The sequence below is a fragment of the Nilaparvata lugens genome, chromosome 1, assembly GCF_014356525.2.
Source record: "Nilaparvata lugens isolate BPH chromosome 1, ASM1435652v1, whole genome shotgun sequence".
NCBI classification, from domain to species: Eukaryota; Metazoa; Arthropoda; class Insecta; order Hemiptera; family Delphacidae; genus Nilaparvata; species Nilaparvata lugens.
The window spans coordinates 75,333,866-75,351,506 of NC_052504.1; the positions used below are offsets into that span (position 1 = coordinate 75,333,866).

The window sequence follows — 17,641 nt, forward strand, 5'->3', positions numbered from 1 at the left end:
TCACTTTTCCAAAATCATTTAATTCAATTTATTTTATTTTGTACAATTCATTTTATTTGTCATAGTTAGTAGAAATATCAAACTGACAATAGTCATACATGAATTGTACATAAATAAGTTGAAGTCCAATTTGAAAAAAAATGACTGACATTGGAAGAAAGGGTTGAAATAGAGATGATATTTCTCAATTTCACATTTTGCTACGCTCAATTTTCATCTCTCAAAAATTGGATACCTCACCAAACACCTAACAAGCAGAAATGCTTGCAAAGCCCTTCATGATTAGTCGTATTAATCCTTTCCTTTCAGCAGAGTACACTTGAGCTAAGCTCCTTTGTGAAAGCATTACAATATTTTTCATGAAGCGTGCCCATCAGTATCAATATTCTCACATTAAAGAAACAAATTTGATAGGAGATTGAAAATAAAATAAAAAATGATTGAATGAACTGAATAATGCTGAAGAAATTACAATATTCTTGATTGGAAAAAAAAATTACAAATAGTTGAGGAATATTTCTATCAGATGAAAAGATTATCACGAAACTGGATAAATTTTCATATGGGATACAAATTCAAACGTGAACTGAGTTCAATAACATAAGTGAGTTTTTGATCTTGGAGAAAACAAATAACAGTTAAGAGTAAATTATGATTCAACTGTGAATTGTGAATCAACTAGAATAGGTGACGTCAGATGCTTGTGGATGGGAAAACTGCGTGCGGTCTATTCTTCCCAGAACTACTAGTATAACAAAGCCTTACCAGATAAAGACTGAGCAACCCTCAGGCTTTCTCAGTCTTCATCACTTAAGGTTTGATAGTCACATCATACTTTGGTAGGTAGGGTTACATCAATAGCATTAGATACAGGAGAGAATGTGATCATCAGTAATGGTTAGCTCCATATAAAAATATTGTCAACATTTATCAGGCAAAAACCGGCACATTTTTGATATTTTCCAGATTCCCTAACAACTTCATCAATAGCATTAGATACAGGAGAAAATGTGGTCAGCAGTAATGGTTAGCTCTTTGATGGGATTATAATAATTTTCTTACGAACTTCATTTGATATATTTGTAATTCAAAATACATTTTCCCCTAATTGGAATTATTTTTTTGAAAAAATTGAAGATAGTGAAAATTATAATTAGAACCGTTTCAAGCGTAAGTTAGCCTGTGTTACTTTTCTGTGAGATTCTGAATGATTGGACAAATAAATAAACTTCAATTATTAATACCTAAATGAGACTTCACAAATTTAGTACCCACTGGGGTTACCAATTTTTTCAAAAAAAAGAATTCCAATTATGTAAAAAAAATAAATTGAATTAGAAATCAAATATATCAAATTGAAGTTTGTAAAACAATGATAATAAAAAACATTAAAATGAATAATGAACTCTTGAATCAATAATCGAACAAGTTGAAATCGGAATCTTTCTTATCGAGCAATTTCAAAAACCGATGACTACTATTTAGCATGCTTCAAATTTGTGACCTTTAGAGAATAGAGCAGTAACTCTATAACTCTACAACTCTATGGTGCTAGTAAAAACATTATAGGATTATAGGTTAGACAAAATTCAATATTTGCTATTAATATTGAATTTCATCGATTAAAATTGTTATTCAGTTACCAAGACGTATTTTTACTTCTTCTTTCATTAGAAAAAATTGAGTCCATATCTCCAAAAATAGTTGATACAAATAATTATAATTTAGAATCGTCCTTTCTTCAAAATGAGGTTAGTTTTGAAACAGCTATTTCTAATATGAAAATTGAATCAAATGGTATGAAAATATGCTAGCGCGCTTTATTTTGTCTTCCTCCTTCATTGAAAAAAAATTGAGTCGATATCTTCAATAATAACTCAGTTAACAGGGGGAGCTCACCGGCTAGAGCTTAGCCAATTATTATGATATACTCTAGTTTAGGAGGTCATGTCAACAAATCAGATTATGTTGATCAAGTCGATTAAATTGTCTAGCTCGATAAAATTTCTCGCTGATTGATTATGATTACACAGCTGGAAATAATTCTGTCTCTCTCCCACACAGGCACACGTATCTTCTGTTATCGAGAGACGACGAAATTGTCATCTGCTTTTCCAAGGTTGCATTATACTTTTTATGTCCTTCAGTGAGTTTTCCCAGGGATGAGACCTAGTGCAATCGAATTTTTATATCATAAACCTACTATATTCCAAATTTCGTGAAAATCGTTTGAGCCGTTTTCGAGATCCGTTAAACATAAATAACTATATAACCATATAACCAAATAACCAAATAACCAGATAACAAGATAAAAAGATAACCAGATATAAAAATATAAACAGATATACAGAAATTGCTCGCTTCATATAATAGGATATACATTTTCAATGACTAATATGAAGGATCAGTCTTACCTGAGGGATCTAATGTCTGGAACTTTCATTTCACAATTTTTGAAAAGCTTTTAGAAGATTTTTGCGTCGTGTTATGTTGAATTTGCTATCATACTACATGGAGATGAGCATGTTTGATGGGATAGAAGCATTTTCCTAGCTCATAAAGTCACTAGGCTATAAATAGATTATTGTATTTCTGATATTTTTCTACTACACCAAAACTAATAACCAGAGTGATTAAAATTGTCCAATATTATCTTTATATTATATAATATATTTTATATCTATATCGATGCCAAAAATCATCAAATACATTCAGATAGAGACTTATAAAAATGTTTGGAGTAGAATCTTTGAAAATTTTCCACATATTGAAGGTTGAAATGATTTCGAAGATCTTCAAGCTTCAACCGCAATTAACAGAATGAATGCTGCGAAACCTGATTATAACTGGAACCTGTCTCTCTTTTCATTGATCAAAGCCCTGAAATCTCATTCATGAACTCATTTAGATGGTTAAATTGAATACAAATAGCCGTTGGCTGTTATTATGAGACTTTTAAATAATGAAACTCAAGAGAAAGGAGTATTATCAAAAAGCAAAACTCGTTAAAGAATATGGAAGAACCTATTCCAGATTATTCACGATTGTATAACTAGAGTAAGGCTCAGAATGGTTCTGACAGCGGAGAACGGTTGGATATTGTTTTCCACATTCTTTGTAGAAAATTGAGGGAATTGGACCTTCATAATGTGCTATTTACTCATATTCATGAAAAAATTCATCCATCAGAAATTCTTGTTCTCTTGAGATGAATAGTATTAAAGAAAATAGTCATTCATTCTCTTCACCCATCACCCATTCAAACTCTTTACCCATAACTCTTTTCAATGAATCTGAGGTATCCAATATCTCTCAGCTATATGCGAAAGCATTGATAATGTATATCTAAAAAAACGATTTCTCCATACTAATTCATCACAATTACTCTACAAGAACCTCTTCCCATGATGGTTTGATCATTCCTAGAATATTTAAATCTATCAATCCAACAGATAAATTCCTCAAAGCAAACATATACTTTAGATTGCCATCTTAGATTGCCACCTTTCGGGACGCGCGCCTATTTTTGTAACACGAGGACGCACGCGTTGTACTTTATACAACACTTGGTTCCTTCATTAAAATAGCTACTATAGCAATTTATATGTGCAACTTTTACCATTATTTTCATTACAAGACTATTTTTGAATGTTAGTATGATATTTTCAGTATGTTTTGGATTTTTAATCATTATTAGAGGGAACTAAAAAAATAATGGTTAGCCTATGTTAGAAAACTTTTAATACACATAGTAAAAACTCCGTACAGAAACATACCATTCATTCAATGTTTAAAGCTGTTTTTTATTTCTCAATTTTTGTTTGTTCAGGCCACTTCAGTTCTATTCGATTGTAAACAATCTCGCTCTCTTTTGAATTGAGGTGCTAAAGATACAATATGCTAGTTAGTGCAATATAAAATCTCATCAATCATATCAAGGCTGATAACTGATAAAAATGCTTCAACTTCATCTTTTGCATTCTTAGCCACCTTCTTTGTACCAGGGAGAATTTTTATAATATTTTTATTCTAAGTCTTGCTGGTTGTTGCTACTTCAGACGTACACCAGATTGTTTCACCATCCTTCCTAAAAATAAACTCAATATCATCATGTTCGGGAGAATTTTCATCAACGTAATTACTGCTTTCTCATTCACTCCCATTGCCACCTTCCACTTCACTATCATCCGAAAATTCGTTGTATTCTATCACTTCCTCACTGTCATCTGAAAAGTCAATGTTTTGCTCATCTTCTGAACTACTTTCATTGAGGAGTCGGTCTATTCCACTTGTTCTTAGAACATCTGACATCACGAAAATTGTCAAAACTGTTTATAATTAACAAAATTAATAATAACTCATCTGGAACTAACGGCAAAATCACACTCGAAAAATGGACCACTAGACTTCAAACTTTACACTAAGCTAGGACGCGCGCGATGTAAAAAGTAGGTACAAAATTTCTGACACCGGTCTCTCCAACACTGAATAGGGTATGACCAGTGATTGATAGTAATGCAATATTTTGTCTATGGGCGGAGCTAAATGTCGCGGAGGAATACATAAAGGTCACCAACCTCACGGATGTGAATTTCTCAATTAAAACGAGAAACTTTCTGACTGTTGTACTTTTTACAACGGCGCGCGTCCCGGAAGCTTAATAAAACAAAATTAAAAAAAAAAACATTCTCCCACGATAGTTTTAAACTACATGTTGATAATGGTTAATCGTGGTAGGGAGGGTAGATATTATTGATCTTTTAAGATCAATATATATTTTTTGAGTGTTCATGTTTGAGAACTTATCATTCCCAATGGATAAATTACGTGTGGACTACATTGTACTCATTTCATGTATATATTACTTATTGCTGATATATACTGATAAAGAGACTACAACACTGGTCCCTGACCTATCCGCCTCTTATCCGACCCAATCTGATGAGGCACTATCAATCGTCAGTCTTTCGAGCGGTTCAAAACCTAACATTGAATATTGGATCATTGGATTACCATCTTATCACATACGCGTAAATAAACATTATTGTGGGCATTATCCTCCCCCCCCCCTATCAAATATGAATTGAAGCTGAATAATGTAGATAGCAATGAATTTCTATAAATTGTGAATATTTTATCAAGTAGGCCTACATAATAATAATTGTATTAGTAGTAAAATCATATTTCAATGATATTTTTCAAAAAATAATTTAAACAATTCATCTCGATTAGGAAGTTGAATATTACAATTGGAGTGAGAAGAAAACTTTAAGTAGATTGATCCAATTACAACTAATAAAATGCTTATGAATTTTTCAATTGATATAAAAAATGTGTATAATCAATATTTTCTATATTCTACTAGTTGCAACCGAAAAATATACAGCAGGGTGAATCAAAATCCGAACAAACACATCGGATAAAAGAAAGCGAATTAAGTCAACAAGTCTGCGGTGGAGGAAACAAGCTATTGTTTGGCTAGTCTCTTTCTATGGAGGTACTTTAGGAAATGAGATTCTGAACGAATTCAGCTGAGAACGTTAGTTGTAGACAGCATAAATATTTCGACGATAGGCCTATCCAAAAGCCCTCTCTTTTAAGCTACCTTCACTATTTCACTAGATTAGCACATAAACAATCCCGATAACTAACTCTAATCTGCGAGACTCGCAGAAAGCCTGTTGAATTATACGTTACCAAGCTAAAGGCTTCTTTAGAAAGTTACTCACTCCACTCATTTCAACTCAGCGCTTCCTTCCTCAATTCAACCACTCCTCACTTCCAGCTCACGGCTCCCAACTCACCAGCTACCAGTTCCAGGTCTTCCATTTTCATCATCTTATCTGTCCTTTACCAACCAACTTCTTCAACAATTCATGAGATTCACTATAAAAACCGGAGCACTGTTGTTTCCCATAGTTTATTCATAATACCAATAAACCACATCCAACTCTAATTATTTGAGTAAGAATCTCTCAAATGGTCTGAGTCAATTGAATTCCTCAGTTTCCATGGAAAAAACGTTTATACTCCTCGAATATTAAGACCATATCAGAATACACCATTCATAAGTAAATAAAATGGATGAATAACAAACAGGGAAGTGACCGAGTCGATTTATTTAATAGTTGAAAACAGGAAAACACTCTAAAATAATTATCGCTATATACCTCTCGTCAATCTATTTCATGAATTATTATAATTTGAAAACTCTCTCAATTCTCGTCTTTCAGATTATACAATTCCATCCGACAATCTGAATCCGTTCAGGTGAGGACAATAACAAAACTGAATGATAATTATTTCTATTCCACAACTATCAGATTGTCTAGTCCAGGAGTCATTCAATTGATCTCAGTCAAAGTTTGAATGTTATTTTTAAAGTTCAAGTCAAAAGTGACTTGAAATGGATATTCCATTTATCAGATTGTTTTTAAATACTGAAATTTTGTCTCACAGCTTTTGAATTGAACAAAAATCAGTACTCAGCAGCCACAAGAGTGTGTTGAAGCCTATTCTCAAGATCAAAGTCACGTAGAATACTTTGCACACATGAGAGAACTCAGCCACAAAAGTACAATCGGTGCGAATTTCTCGTTGGAGCGATCATAAATTTCCGTGGTGTCGAAAGCATAACAACAACCTCACCGCAACGTTTGTTGTTTGATTCACAATTAGCAATTTACAAAGGAAGACCCTTAATATAAGTTGGTTGCGTAATCGACTGCTTTGTTACTTGTTCTTCGGCCGTGAACAGTTAGCGGTTTGAAACGGATCAACGCAAAAATCAATATCAGTAGAGCTGCAGCAGCAGCAGCAGCCAACACTCGCTAGCTTCCTCGCAATATCCGTTGTGTGCTTGAATTAACAACTCAAGGACACAAATTGCACTATCCTTGCTTCTATTTGACGAAACTGCGCAAACGTCAACTCAGCTGTTGCCTCTGCTTGTACGATATTAAGTCGCTCTAGTATTATTACTGGGAGGATTTCCATTCCCAATTATTACGCCAGGTATTCTAGTTTTGAGGCGCGCGAGTGAGAGAGTGCAACTGGGATTTGCTCTGCTGTACTAAGTAAATACTTCCTCCTCCTTGTGCACCTTTGGAATCTTGACAAGGATGAGGCAAGCCAGCTCGCCGCTAAGAGAATCGCGGCCAAGGACATTTTGCACTCAGATTCAACTATTTTCATTGTTAATTCGAATATCGTTTCGTTTGCAAACCGTATCGAATCTCACTGTTGGGCTCCATGAGAGATCCGAATATTTTTCGGTGAATCAAAGGATTGAAGGAGGATCTCTTGGGATTTGGGAACAAACTGTAGCAATGTCAAATGAATAAATGACAAATGTTGAGGGTTTCCTTGATTATACTTGAAATGAATCTCTTATGGGAAACCAATATGGAATAACTTTTTTTTGTCTAAATATTCGTTTATTACTTATGGATTCTATTAACAAAATAACGATTGTCTTTCGGATGCTCTGCCGCACCGTAACATCCAATGTAATGTCACTTAGATTAAATTCTACACTCAAGTTCATAGGGTATTCTTATTGATCACTAGAAATGTCCGATACTTGAATACCAGTGATTAGGAGAGTATAAGGAATTAGAAATTCAATGGTAGTTTGTATCACAGGAAATGCAGTTCTCAAAACGTCTGAGGCGAGTGAAAATTCTTTGAATGTTCTAATGTTCTGTAATGCACTACATATCGATGTGCAGCAAATGCTGTTTGGGGGAAAATGTTCCAAAATTCTATAGCAATCAACTGATACGATGCATTTGTAGTACAGTGAACTGATCAGACCCTTTTTTCAAGTCAGGAATGCGGAGATTGTTGCCGGGTCTGTAATAGTCACTAATATCTAAAAAATAATAAAAAACTTTTCCATCCAATATTCCTAATATTTTCATAAACATTGCCACAGTGCTTTTCACCTCATACTATAATTATCCCTTATAATTACACGTCAAAGCTGATGAAGATCTCCCGAGTTCATTGCAAGGCTTCAATCGGGAAGTGAAAATTGTTGTTGATAGAAGTGGCATTTTCCATATATTTCTCGAACTGAAGAATTAAACAATTAAATTTTATTCGAATCGAACTCAAATATCTGGGGTCCGAGCTTCGCTCTGCAATACAAAAGCATAGAAAACTTATAACGAAAGAGAAAAATCCAATGTATTAATATTTTATGTTTATATTTTATTTTAGATAAGTTTGCTACAATATTAGTTAATATACTATGTACTAAGATACACTAATATAGGATTAAATTTGATATTAAGTTTTGTTTGAATTCTCAAACTCATATTCAATCCTTTTTTCTATTTGCTCATGTCGATTAATTTCTAGCTGGATAATATTTCTCGTGAGATCAGCTGATTGAAAGCAAAAGTTCAACAGCAGAGCCATAATTTTTTCTCACTCCCACACACGCACTCGCTCACTCACTTCCATAATCGACAGACGACGAAATTCTCAGCTGTTTTTCCAAGGATGAATTATCATTTTAATGCCCTTCAGCGAGTTTTCCCAGGAATGAGACCTAGTGCAATCGAATTTTCATATCTTGAACCCACTATGTTCCAAATTTCGTGTGAATCATTGAAGCCGTTTTCAAAATCTGGTTACATACAGACATATAGACATAAATATAAACAGAAATTGCTCATTTAATAGTATAGGATGATATCGGGGCACGGAGCTCCGCTCTGGAGTACAAAAGCATAGAAAACTTATAACGAAAGAGAAAAATAATGGATCTTAAATAAAATCATATCGTTGGTCATGTCAACAAATCAGATAAGTTGATCAAGTCAATTAATTTCTTTCCAGATAATATTAAATATCTCTCGTGATTGATTGATTGCAATAGTTCAACAGCTGAACATAATTCTGTCTCACTTCCACACACGCACTCACATCTTCCATTATTGACAGACGACGAAATTATCAGCTGTTTTTCCAAGGATGAATAATTATTATCCTTTCAATTTCCTTTCAGTTTTCCCAGGGATGAGACCTAGTGCAATCGAATTTTTCGATCTACATAGTAAACCCACTATGTTCCAAATTTCGTGAAAATCATTAGAGCCGTTTTCGAGATCCGTTGAACATACATAGATAAATAAATACGTACTCGGTTAATATAATGGGATAAACAGAAATTTCTCGTTTTTGGATAGTTCATCATTAATTTATTGAATTAATAAAAAATTACTTTTTCAAAATTATTTTCAATGAAAACAGACAAACAAGACCCGGCAGCCTGTGCCAGGTATTGGTAGCCGATTTCTATAAAATACTATTGATTCATACAATAAGTACATCATGAAAATGATAAGTAGAGGAAAAATAAGGTAACCTTGTGCTATTCCTCTCCCAAATTTAGATAAGGTTACACATTGTCCGAAATAGGTTAAGTTTTGTAGTTGTTCACTTCACCGAATTTTCAGTCCTTTATTATGTTCACAAAGTAGATTTTTAAATTCAAGTGCTTCAAAACCAAACATAGAAGAAATATTTCACATATATTCAATGATAAATGATATCAAACTATAGTAATGTACTTCCTTTCTTCCGCTATTAAAACCGCACTTGTTTATATGAAACTTGTTCCTCGAATTCTTACTAGATAATAAATATCCACAATAGTTCATCTTAGAAAATTCACAATAATCTGGTCATAGGGTAGAGAATACTAGTGATAGTTAAAAGTGATATTCCATCTCTGATCCTAATCATTCAATGGTCAACAGTGTTGAACAACACTCATAGACTTACTAAGATTTTTTATAATGGAAATCACTTCTCTCGAAACTGAGAAACTAATGATGGACTCATGAATTTAATAAGAATTGATAACGTTTGTAGAGTGAATATATTGATATTGTGGAACTTTTTCGAAATAGAAGATACTTGAGATATTGTAAATAATCCACTTTATCATTCCGAATAAAGTGAATTATTGGCAATATCCAAAGTCTCTCCAATAATAAGAATTGAATGAGATATCGAATATAATAAAACATTGGGCCATATGAATAAAGTTGAGCATTTGCTTATACTTCTAAAATATGGAGCATTTGCTTCATTTTCTATGAATAAACGTGAGCAAAACCTTTTGCTCATGCTCATCAAAAAAATAGTTTGAGCATTTGCTCAAAAGTAAAAGCTTTTGCTCAAAATTGTATGAATAAACTAGAGCATTTGCTCAACTTTTGAAGCAAATGCTTCAAAAAAGGTGAGTCTAGTCTTATCACCTCTTGCTCATAGTAAAATGGCTCAACTGATTCGTATGAGGAAGAGGAAACTATACCAGATACTATCACAACCAATAGTGTAGAACTATAAAACTCTTTTTAGATTCAACCATGATATATATCACCATTATTATTCATACAAAAGAATAAATACAAAAGCTACCTGTTATAAAGATAGCCATCACAAAATAGGAAATAGGCATTTAAGAATATGAGAGTGTAGACGATTATAAGAAGGCTATTGATATTATAAGAATATGCTGTAGATTATTATAGAGATGACATTTTTTCACGCTATTATTTCAAAATTCTAAACTCAACTAAGCTAAAACTGTATTCATGAAATAGAAAACAGAGCAGACGACGCAAACACAAGCGGTGCCCCTTGTTTTGCATATTTAGCGCTTCCGTGAGTTATAAATACACATTAAGGCTACAAAAGCGAATCAGCTGATGAAAAATCTTTAAAATACGTGAGCATTTGCTCCAGAGTTCAGGAGCATAAGGTAAGAGTATAAGGTAAAGCTTATTCATATAAAAATGAGCAAATCCTTATGCTTCTACCTTTTGCTCATGAGCAAAACCTTATGTTCAATGCTTTAGCTCATGAGCATTTGCTCTGGTTTTATTCATATGGGCCATTGATGAACTCTCCCAAACTAAAAAACAAACCAATTTGCTCATGCTCCCACCACTATTGCAAAATAGAATATGACAAACTCTTCTCTATCAATTTCATTCTTTAATTGTCTACCTCATGATTATTGTGCAGAATGAGTTAAAATTGGGATGTTTCACTTTTTTAAATTATCTGAATACATACTGTCAATGTAGTGTGTCAATTGATTGACGGTGATACTCTCCATTATGGTGAAAGATGGAACTATTGATAGTGGTATTATCGTTGATATATTAATTATCATTAATATAGTAGATTCATTATCTCTTCTTCTTACAGCTCAATCATTTGATTGGTTGGCAGCCTTCCATTTAAATCTGTCCATTGCTACTCTCTTCCATTGTATATAGTTTATAGCACCCAGATCCTTCGTCATTTGTCTTAAATACTGTAGCCGGGGTCTCCTACGACCTCTTTGTCCATCAACTGTACCTACTAGAATACTTGACCTGAATGCGTCGTGTCTTATAATGTCGTCTGTTCCTGAGAAAATTCAGAAGAGATCTCTTTCCACCGCCCTCTGGAATACCTCCTCATTCGTAACTCTGTCAGTCCATTTTACTCTGAGCATTCGCCTCCAACACCACAATTCAAAAGCATTTAGAGTCTTTTCCTCAGCCTTACCAATAGTCCACGTTTCAGACCCATAGAGAGCTTAGAGCTAGATTCATTATCTATGGAAAGTAAAATGAAGACTTACGTGTTTATTCCCTACAATATGATGTATTTTCCAGAACCCAACTATTATGATGTTACAGGATATGAATATACATGTTCACTACGATATTTGTTCATCAATATTTTTTGGTTATACAAAAAATTGATAACTTAGTATAAGTAGAACCTTCAGTGTTTCGTGAACTGATCAGACCTATCAACATCAATTTATATAATTAAATAGAAACACACATATGTTGACAAATTCTACACAGTTTTATTCGGTACAGTTTTGAACGGTTCTACAATATTGACAATGACTTTTAGTATTTTTAGCAATATATTTTATTATTATTGAACGAAAATCCAAAATAAATTATGTAAATCTGCTACTCCAAATAATTGACAACAGGATAAACAGCTAGATAGAAATTCGAGCTATATATATTTTTTACTACTCTCATTTGTTTCGCAGAACCATTGGGACAGAAAGAACACAAACTGTCGAAAAGTTATGTGGAATTAAGAGAATAGAGAATGATAAGTGAAATAGTAGTTGTAAAAGCCATGTCTACACTGCTGAATCAAAACTAGGTAATACAATATATTATTATTATCGAATTATAAGAAAAAGGTATTTCCTTTGTTTAACAGCGCCTTCCAACAGCGCTGATACTACCCGCCGAACAGTCATACAACCAAGACAGTATCAACCTGTTGTAGGTGTTATTATTGATTGGAGAAGAATTTATTGGGTAAACACCCAGGCAATGAATGATCAAAAGATAGGGTATAGAGGGAGAAGTTTGGAAGACAATTTTTGTCCCCGCAGATCTGTTTCGGGTAGTAAGGAGGTGAATATATCAAAAGTCCCCACCCCTACCCACTGTTCTAAAAGGGTTGGGGGTGGTTCAGAGGTACCATTTTTGGGTTTCTCCCATATAACTTGAAAACTATGTATCTTACGAACATGACATAACTGTTAAATGTAGGGTATTGAAGCTGCTATAACATTGAAGAAGACTTATAATAGTGGAACAATACATCATTCAAAGAGAATTTTATGCTCTACAAACCTACGATGAGCATTGATTTTCACGATGCATTTTTTGATAGTTATAAACAAAGGAAGAGCGAAAAATTGCATAAGAACCTGTTATTTTAGCAATTACACACCTTCAAGAGCGAATATCACGGGAACTGTTGAGAATATCACAAATTCCACAAATCAATTAACAATGTAGACACTTTATCAAGCTATATTTTTGAGTAGTTATTTATATCGGTTGAACGCATTGTTCTCAAGATATGAGCGTGGAAGCAAAAAGCTGAAAATGCAACTTTTAAATAATTCTCATCCTCTTAGCACATGCTTGGGGACCTCCGATATGTTCTCCTCCTAACTAGTCTCAACAAAGCTAAGATACATAGTTCTCGAGTTATATACGAGAAACCAAAGAATGGTAATACCATTCCATACCTTTCAAATACCCTTGAACCACCCCCACCCCTTCAGCACAGGGTGTAGGGGTGGGGACTTTTGATATGTTCACCTCCTTACTACCCTAAACTGAACTCCGAGGTCAAAAATTGTCTTCCAAACTTTTCCCTCTATAACCTCTCCTTGACTGGACTATTCTTAATTTAGTATATTCGCGTTGATTATAATAGTCATTTATTCAAAACATATATGTTTATGGGGAGAAACTTGATTGATCTACCAAGATGGATTAAACTTACTTCTTCAATTTGATCAAATCTCGTAGATACTTGAGAATTCAACATTAATGTTTTTAATTTCCATTAATTCTAGTTGAATTTAAATACTTGACATAATCCACTCAGCAAAACTGAAAGTTTTAGTTGATGAAATATGTATATTTAGTTGGAAATATGGAAGAAAAGTAACCTTTCTATTATTCATAATTCATATGAGTTCATAAATACTTATTAATTATTTATAACATACAAGTATATTTATAAAACATCAGTGGGAAGAAATTGCAATAATTTTGAAAAGTGGAAGCTGGCTTGTTTTCTTCCATTAGAAAGAGCAACTCATTATTTTGGACGTTCTTGATAGATGGACTAGAATATTCATTGTACATAAAAAAAATATTTTTTTTGAAGAATTGAGGAAGGTAACCGAACTTGGCGGTTTTCGACGTAGGCCTAGAAGCAAAATCAGCATTGGGCAGAACAGAACAATGTGCAATATATTATATCATATCTCGTAACGCATTCCATGGACGAAGATGCTATACCAATGCATTTCAAATCAGCAACGATTATAGATTTAAATGCATGCTGCTTGCCATTAATGATGATATTTGATGATGTGAATGGCTAATCACATTGTCATGTGAACCTTAATCAATGATTGTCTAAACTGAACCTGTACTGATCATTATACTAATCATCATTATTATCAATTGACATATTCACCAGTTGGATACAGATAATTGATCATCAAGCCGACGGGGACTGATCATAAAATTATTATTCACAGGCGAGATATTGAAATTGAACTGCAGAAGTTATGAGTGATGACATGGATTCGTGACAGAACAAGAACAGAACAATTGAGGCAAACGCATACATCTTTTTCATTTTAATTATTACATCTCATCTCTTTTTCCATGAATCCTCTATGTTAGCTGCATTCCACTTTCCAAATCCAACCGTGATACGTATTACTGGTGGGTTGGCTAAATCTCTGGCTGCTGGGACATCCCTCTGATGCTAATAGTCTACATTTTTTTCTTCTCACATCAGTCTGCAAAGATTTGGAGGCTTGATATTGTACAGTACTGAATTCACGAAATTACAATTTGCTATAGATTATCAATATGCTGCTTTTTATATTGACATCGACAAGATGAAATCTCTCTATCAGCTGGGATTTGTCAAGGCGACGATGAACCTGTTGTACCTGATGTATGTCGCGCATAACATTTTACGTTGGTGTATTTTTTAAATCTCCTGTTTATTTTTCCGCTCAACATAATACAATGTCTCCTCTCCTTGATCGTGGATGGATATCACATTTTAGATAGGTCAACAGAAAAGTTACAGGACGACAGGTCAGGTGTATGTTGGGGCCATGTAATCGCTCTATTTCGAGAAAATAGGAAGAGGATACCTGAGAATAGGAAGTCAAAAAGATCAATACTCACACGAGCTATATTTTCAACAGTAATATTTAATTATGAATCAATTGATTTATTCATTTTTTTTTAATTTTCAATGGGAAAAATTACAACATATATAGGCTTACGGCTTAATGCCAAAACAATAAAGGCCAATAAGAATGATTTTCTTTGTAGATTTCCCTTATGCATTTAAAATCCAAATTATTTGAACAGCTTCATCAATTTTTGCTCATCATTCAACATGTTTTTCGATGCAATATATTGTTCTTATTCAACAGTTGAAAAACTGTGAAAACTGTTCTTTATTATGTGGAGTTGAATGAGCAATCTATTGATTATGGAGGTTTGTGATGCGGGATGCACGAAAGACAAAATGAGTAGTCGAATTGCTCGTTCCAGAAACACTAATTATCTTTTCATCGATCAACATAAAAATAATTGGAACCGTTATTGCATTCACAAAGTAATAATCCCCATCGCTCTTTTTCAGGAAAATGAGCTGCACTGGTCATTTACGGTTGATTTAAGATTTTTTCGATTTCCCTCCAATTGTTTACTTTTTCATGTAATAATTTGATCCATTTTTTTGTAGTGTTGAACTAATCATAAACAGCAAATGATATTATCCAATACAAAAGAAGGATGACTCATCTTCAAAGCACTGATTATTTCCCTAAAAACTGATAGTATTGAAACAATACAAATTGACGTGCTTTATTGTCTTGTGAAATGCTAAAAATTGGAGATCATGATGATTTTATCATTGCACTAGTTATGGTGGTGGTGAAGACACACATAAATCATTGGAAATTGAAAAAACATTCAAGGACTTCTAGTAAATAGCTTTGTTCCATGAGTCATACCACTCGTCTTGGTGCAGAGCAGTGGAATAATAATTTTTTCGATTTGCATCGCGTATGATAACAAGGTCAGGTTGAGAACATTACGACGATAACATCTTTATTTATTGTTAGAAACAGGAAGTCGCTAAATCTGATGAGAATACGCAGATATTACTTATTTGCGGTGTGAGGAGAACATACTAGGTCGTTCGTTATTCACTGGAGAAGAATATTTTTCTATACAGCATTTAACGTTTATTTTCTGTGGCCAAATTCTGTTTATGGTTCCAGAAATACTAAAAATGTTGCCCACTAAGATACTTTTTGCATTGTTTCTATGAAAATTCTCAAGAAATTTAGGATGTTTGAAATTACTATTGGAAGCAGAAATTATTTTCAATAGATTCAATAAAAACTAGAATTGAAGCGTAAAATAGGTCTTAAAATAGAATTAGATTGATAGCAGAATTTCTCATTCCATAATGTTTCATTCATTTCAATCATGATGCTTTCTGAGTATGGAGGATTGAATGTGTTCGAGAGAGTGGATGATAAAATAATCTCCCGGCTGATTGAATGAGTACTCATTAAAAGATAAAATGCACAAATATCAACAAATAGGATGAGACCATTCTATACAATTTTCTCCACTACTTAAACTGATCACCCCTTGAAGAACTCGCTTATGAACTGTTTTTTTTTTTTTTCAATTTCAATTTATTTATTAAAAACACACATAACAAGACAAAACAAAATTACAAAGAATTTGAAACAAATAAAACACAATAAAATGTTACAAATATAAAAAACCATGGGCTTTGTGGTTGGAGAAGAGAAAAAAAAGAGAGGAAGATACCTAGCCAACTATGGTTTCCCATGTAATAGGCAGGGCAAAATCTCGAGTCATATATCTAAATGAAAGAAGAAATTACTGTATGTCCAGTTTTTTATATCCAGTTTAATTTTTCCGCTGATCTTATTGTCCATGAGAAAGTGATTTGGAATGAGGTTTATTATTTTAGTACCTATGTAAATTAACTGCCTCCTTATACATTCAATTTTAGTGTTATAGGTTACATTTTTGTTAGCAGTGGCCCTTAGATTATAATAATTAAGTGTAGAGTTTATTGTGAGAGGAAAATCGGATCTATATTTTATTAAGTACTGAATTACGGTTTTTATGTATAATTGACGTATAGTCATGACCTCAAAATCACTAAAAACCATATCCGTTGGATAGAGCCTGGGTTTGCTTAATATAGTTTTAATTATCAGTTTTTGTGCTAAAAATAATTCAGCAATATGACAGTTGAAACAGCCTCCCCAAACAACTATGCCATACTGCAGAATTGACTTGACTAGAGCATGATACATCATTTTCAGGTGGTTCTTATTAAGAATTCTGTTAACTTGGTAAAATTTAAAAGATAAATATCTAATTTTTCTACATATGTATTTAATATGAACATCCCATTTAAGGTTTTCATCAATTATGATTTCCAAGTACTTAGTATTATTGACTTTTTTAATGGTGGGACAATCACAATTACCCAAGTTTAAATTGCACTGAGAATGGAGTCTCAAATCTTGATTCTCGTTAGGCTGTCCTACTCTATTTGCAGAGAAAGTTATGTAATTCGTTTTTTCAATATTTAAACTCAAGGTATTCTTATCTAACCACTTCTTGATTAAAAGCATATTATTTTCAGCTATGGTATGAACTTCATTCCATGAATTACCGTGAAAAATAGCTGCAGTATCATCTGCAAAGGATATCACAGTTGAGTTTAGAAGTCTTAAATTTAAAAAGTCATTTACATAGAGTATGAAAAGGATGGGAGAAAGTGCAGTACCTTGAGGAAGACCATAAGAACTTAAGTTAGTTACACTAGATTGATCATTTATGGTTAGGGACTGGGTTCTATTACTCAGATAGCTTTTGAACAATTCAAGCGAGACTCTTCTGAAACCATAGGACTCCAGTTTATTGAACAAAGTATTATGAGTTATTGTATCAAAAGCTTTGCGTATATCCAG

General features: G+C 33.2%; 2 protein-coding genes across 2 annotated transcripts in view; one reads left to right on the plus strand and one right to left on the minus strand.

Annotated features, from left to right (window-relative positions):
• The window catches only part of LOC111052953, a 171,641-nt gene that overhangs the window by 126,749 nt on the left and 27,251 nt on the right, over positions 1–17,641 (minus strand). The gene's annotated exons all lie outside the window — the stretch shown is intronic.
• Positions 1–17,641, plus strand: part of LOC111055878 (cell adhesion molecule 3) — a 206,227-nt gene that overhangs the window by 1,266 nt on the left and 187,320 nt on the right. The window lies entirely within an intron of this gene.